General features: G+C 41.3%; 1 long non-coding RNA gene across 1 annotated transcript in view; it reads left to right on the forward strand.

The window, feature by feature from the left end:
* Positions 1–5,698, forward strand: part of LOC106148951 — a 34,942-nt gene extending 29,244 nt beyond the window's left edge. The window contains exons 2-3 of the long non-coding RNA XR_001234758.1: positions 4,571–4,707; positions 5,596–5,698. This is a non-coding gene — a long non-coding RNA (uncharacterized LOC106148951). The remainder of the gene's footprint in view (positions 1–4,570; positions 4,708–5,595) is intronic.
* Positions 5,699–6,000: the final 302 nt, after the last annotated feature.

A 6,000-nucleotide genomic window follows, 5' to 3' on the forward strand; every position in this document is an offset into this window, starting at 1 on the left:
CACCAAACTGCAAATCTCCAACTTGCCAGCCATGGTGGTGCCATATTGATCCTCTCAGGTATGAAGAGTCAAGCTTTCAAAAGAAAGTTAGAGGGGTGGTTTCTGAAGGCATGGCAGAGTTGGCTCCACTCCAGTATCCCAGTCACTGCACCAGGTGAAGAGGAAGTAAGTTGTAAAGACATTTGGATATCATCAAAGGTTTTTTTTTTTTTTTTTTTTTTAAAGCAGCGACCACCTCACCTAAGTATGCCAGGTTTGTGATAGAACTGTGTGTGTTGGGGGTTGTGTCATTATGTGCCTAATGAGTCTCAGTTCTTGACTGACCTTTGATTCACCTATAGTCTCTGGGCTGAGTCAAGAATACAACTTTCCTTATTTCCTCGTCACTTGACCACTTCCTCCTATGGAGACCCAGGGAGAAATTATAATAGCTCAAAGTCATGGTTTTGGTGACTAGTGTCAAGAAGAGTCAGGATTTGAAGAGAACCACTCATAAGCTGTGACTTTAATCTCCATGAGCCTCACTTTCTTTACCTCTAAAGCAGAAATAACACATACCACTTAGCCTCCAAGAGAAAGTTAAAACAGAAACCAAATAAGGAATGTAAAGTACTTACCCCAGGACAAGACATATAGGAAATTATTTAAGAAAAGACTCCTCTAACTGGGGAGGGTTTCCCTAGAGCCGCCAGACTTTAATTCTAAACAGAAACCCAAGCAAGATTGTATCAGATTGCCTGATTCTACCACTTCAACAAGTCAATTAAGATGAAAGATGGAAATTGTAGTAGTACCTACTTCATGGGGCTGTTGTGAAAACTGGCAAAGATGATGTTTGTAATATGCTTGACACAATGGCTGGGCCGTGACCAGCACTGCTTGGGTGATAAACATTGTTATACAAGCAGTAATCATGGGACACAAGCTGATGTGTTCAGCTTAGCCCTTGTCCTTTATGGTATTCATAGTCAGGAAGAAAGATAAAGTAGATCCAAATGAGATTTTTTCATACTAAAGCTGCAGTAGATGTTGCCAGGTCCCACCCCTATTGTCTCAGACCTTAGCATGGTAGCTACATAGTGATCCAACGAGACTGCTACTGTTGGTGGCTATAATGACCCAACTTCCAATTGCTGGTGGCTCTGTATCTCACCTCTCTGGCATCCACTGCCTGCTCTGTGTTCAGCAGAGTGGAAATCCTGAAGAATAAATGTCCCTTCTAGAGCAGTCCTCAACCAGTGATGGATAGCAACTGTTGTACAAATACCCTGGCTCCCTCACACCTCAGTGTGATAACTCCAGGTGTGTGTGTGCTTTCACTGGCTCTTGGAGTTCCCTAGTAGGCTAGCACTCCAGTTACCCACTGGTTCAATAAGGCATCATTTACTGGCTGTCTGTCTGCCTTGTTCCAACCTCCATTCTCCTTCTGGGGTTTACTGTGATCATCTCCATATAAGCATCTTGCACTTGGACCCTTACTTTAGGGTCTGAACCAAATTATGACAGTTGCTCACTGGTGTGCATATGCTGAATAACCCAAATGTGATTGTGTCTATTTAGGTTCAACTGCCAGAGTTCCAGGGTCAGGGCCAAGAAAGAGGGTTGCTACCTGGTTACCTCAGTGGCAACTGTTGTGTGCCTGCCTCCCTGATACCTGTGCTCCTCTAACTTACCGCAAGTGCTTGTGTGGGAGCTGGCTTCCCTGGCACTGCCCCTGGAGGCAGGAAGCTATAGTTAGGCTGATGTAAGAATCTGGAATTGTGTCTCTAGGCTATGACCGAATCCCAGCTGTGGGCTTCTCAATTTAAACACAACATCTGTGAACAAGAGGAAGCATGCTCCATCCAGGCAAATTGGAATTTTCTTTCTGTTTTCTTTTTTAACAGAGGGTAAAACATAAAACCACACAACTCTCTGAACCATTTAGCAGTAGAAATAAAAATAATAATTAGAAGAGTTGATCCAGTTGAGAAAAGTCAATCTTATGATAATAAGATAAACTAAAACACACTCTTTTCAAAGAAAGGAAAACAGTGAGCTAAAAGGTAAAACTCAGAAGCACTATTTCTGGATTGGGTAATTGATGTATAAATAAGTCCTATCCTAATTTTCCATGAAAAGTAAAAATATAGAAAGAGAAGAGGAAAAATAAAAAAGACATTCAGAGCCAGCTATGACACTCAAGAGTTCATTAGAGAAAATTACTACATTATGGGGACAAATCCACCTTCTCCAAAATGCTGCTCCCCTCCTAAAGAACATGCTCCTACAGTGGGTTTTCCCTCCATAAAGGCAGGCCATTTGGAAATGTAGCAGCACCCTAGAGTGTGGATTCCAGGCCTTAGAAAGAGCAAAGAGATAAAAGAATAGCTTTTCTCCCAAGAAATTAGATTTTTGCAACAAATTCAGGGCCTGGACAGCTTCGTAGAAGACAAAGAATACTTAGACTCTCCAAAACAAGCAGTCATTTCCAGCCACTTGCAGGTGTTTTTCCTCCAAAAACAAACACAGAAACAAATATTTACCGAGTTATGAAAATCCAACAAAAGTCACCTGGGTGCAAGGTTTCCTTACCTGTGGCCAAGATTTCTGGCATGGGATTATTAAATAGAATGTCACACCTAGTTTCCATTGCAAGACAGGAAGCTCTTACACCAAAGAGAATTAGTTCCAACAATGTATTCATAAGAATAAAGGTCACATCTCTTCAAGAAAATGTTTGTAGGTCTAAGGAAGAATGGACTACAGACAAAGGAAATGCCAGGGACTTTTTCCTCATCTGCCAGCATTTTCAGAAATGCCCTCAAAGACCATATGATCCCCTCTTGAATCAGTCCAATATGTTGACCAACAGCGCAAAGAGTGACACTGGCTGCCATGCCATCCACCTTCAATAATTTCTCATTTAGTCATTTGTGGGAAAGGCTCTTGCTTGTCTTTCCTCAATGCCCCAGATGTGAATAAGTGATGAAAGTAAGAAATGCAGTTGAGGGTGGTTACTGGCAATGCTCGTATTTCAGCCCTTTTGCTGTCTTCCATAGAGCTAAAGAGCTAGGCAAGAAAAAAGTGAATATATGTGGAAGGAGGGAAAATATGAAAGGAAGAGGAAAGGCAGAAGGAAAGAGAAGATAGGACAAGACAGAAGAAAGGGGTGAAAAATGGAAGGGAGAACTAGAGGAGAAAGGAACTGGTAAGAAAGTAAAGAAAGGGGTGGGAAGGAAGAAAAAAGGGAGAGATAAAAAGAAGAAATGAGAGAGATAGAGACCTGCTGTTGTCAGACCCTAGTCGGTTTGCACTGAGGATCCAGATAGCCTCTCAGTGAAAAGCTGAGATTAAGCTCACAACATAATTTCCATTATGTTAATGTTGCTTTAAAATATATTGCACAGAGTGCTGCAACAATCAAATTATCAATTATAATGTCTACTCAGAGTAGAAAAGTGTTACAAACAGAGGGCTGATTACTGCTTCAGTACATCCAATCTGCATACTCATTGTTCAGTACAGGGAAAACAAATTATCTTGTGTTGGCCCCAGTTCAAATTTAATTAAATGAGTGCAAAGCAATTATAATAAAGTACAATAGTGTAGTAATGAAAGGAAAATAACTCATTAACCTATTAATCTTTATTTATGTTCCTCTCAAATAACTATGTAATTTCTTTATCACTGCATCCCATAAGAAAAAGTAGGGTCTCACTGCTCATGGCCTGCTTTAAAAGGTTCTGTTTCGTTAGGATGCCTTTGCTGTCACCATTTATATCAACTTTCCTTTGCTCAAGGCCACCCCACCACCATCAAACACATACCCTGTCCCGTCATGCTCTCTGCCCACATGTACATGGATGTGGTCTAAATTTAGCACTCCTCTTTCACATGTCTTTGACACTTGTCAGTTGTGCAAAGTAAACGTCTCTGGAAGTCAAACTGTGCTTTCCACAGCATATGGGAGAGAAGCATCCTCCAACATCTGTTGCATAAGGCAATGCAGAACAAGACTGAGCAGGGAATCATTTCTGGTGTAGAGAGAGCTCAGTCTTTCAAATGTGAAGAGACACTAATAACAGCTAACAATCCACTGTGCTTTCTAATATAATTTTAAATATCAAATGTCCCCCCCAAAGACTCATGTATTGAAGGCTGGATCCCCAGTACAGCAATATTCAGAGGTGGGGCCTAGAGAGGTGACTGAATTCTGCGGACTCTAACCTTGTGAATGGATTAATCCATAAATGAGTCTAGAGCTGAATGAGCTTCTAGGAAGTGGGCCTTGTTGGAGATAACTGGGAGTATACCTTTGAAAAACATATCTTTTCCTTGATCTTTTTTTCTCCCTTGCTGCTTCCTGACCTCTGTGAGGTAAACAGCCTCCTCCTGTACGTGCCCGAGGCCACCGTGATGCTCTGCCTTGCCTCAGGCCCAAAGCAATGGAACCACTGGACTAGCATCTCTGAAATCATGAGCCAAAATAAACCTTTCCTCCTTTACATTGTTTTCCTCTGGTATCTTGCCACAGTGATGGAAAGCAATGCAGGGATCCAGCCCCTAAATCTTCATTTCCTTCTTCTAGGACCTCTCTCTACTTAATGTGGCCCAAGTATCAGCAGGATCATCTGAAAAGAAGTTTCTTAGACACCTGGGCCTCACCCCAGAACTGCAGAATTGGACATTTTACAGGATCCACTGGTGGTTCAGGTGCACTTTGAGGTTTGTAGAGCAGTGGTCCTGCTGGACACCACACTCCCTCTCAGGGAGAAAATAGTAATTCAGATGACTCTCCCAGGGCAACCACTCTCTGGAGCTGCCATACCAACCTTTTGGCTTAGCCCTTCCTTGCAACTCACAACACCTTGAAGTAACCTTTAGATACCCTCAGGTAATCAAGCTTGACTTTACCTTCTATTTGCATACCATTTGAAGACAAAGCCAGAGGAGAAGGATATTATAAAAGCAGATGTGGTTTGTCTTTCTAGAAACCTAGCCCTAAAACTTACCCTCTCTTTGAAGGAAAATTTGAAAAATGAAGAAAAAGGGGAGAAAAGAACATGATGCGTTGAGGAAGGAAACAGGCATTTGTTAAGTTTCTACTGCATGCCTAGAGATTTTTTTATGGTTTACTTAACTCAGTCTTCACAACACCTTTTTTTAGATACAGCAACTGGCATGAGGTTTAAGAGTTGTGTCTAAAGTTGCCTACATAGCTGATAAGAAACACAGATGAGATTTTGCTTGGCTTCAATGTTTATATTTTGACCATATTACATTCTCCAGAAAGTAAGAAAAGTCAGAAGAAAGAAAACAGGGAGGGAAGGAAGAAAGCAAGAAAGGAAGGGAAGGAGGGAGGGATACCAGATGAGGTTAACACAAAAAAGACAAGGTAGTGGTAGTTATTAGTGCTATTCACCAAATATTCCCTTTCTTGCTCCCTGAGGTACTTTAAGGATTAGCCTTTCTGTTCCCTTGGGAATAGCGAGGGCCATGGGAATAGCTTTGGCCAATGAGTTGCCCAGCAGAAGTTTCATGTTTCATTTTCAGGTCAAATATATAAGTTGCTTATGGATACTCTATAGGGTTGTCTCTCTACTCTTTGGCCAGGACAATTGGCAATATTCAAGATGGTGGATTTGCCATCAGCCATGGTGGATTTGTCCCAGAGTGATTCTACTGACCTTCAATTCCATGCCAACCTGGGATGAGCACATGGTAAGAAAAAGCAAGCCTTTGTTTTTGTTTTTGTTTTTGTTTGTTTTTGTTTTTGCCACTGAAGTTTAAGGTTTTTTTGTTACTACAGCATGATTCAGCCTAACCTAACTCTATGGATGCTAATCTGGAAGAAACAGGAGGGAGAGACATGTATAACACTTATGCACCACATTTGTGCTTTCAGCTGAGACACAGTCCTATGAGATAGATATGAATATTATTTACTACATGTGGAATAATTACTATTTATCTTATAGGTAAATTTAATAAAATTTAAGTGCCCTGCCTGCCCAAGGT

The sequence above is a fragment of the Chinchilla lanigera genome, unplaced genomic scaffold (assembly GCF_000276665.1).
Source record: "Chinchilla lanigera isolate Chin_1 unplaced genomic scaffold, ChiLan1.0 scaffold00032, whole genome shotgun sequence".
NCBI classification, from domain to species: Eukaryota; Metazoa; Chordata; class Mammalia; order Rodentia; family Chinchillidae; genus Chinchilla; species Chinchilla lanigera.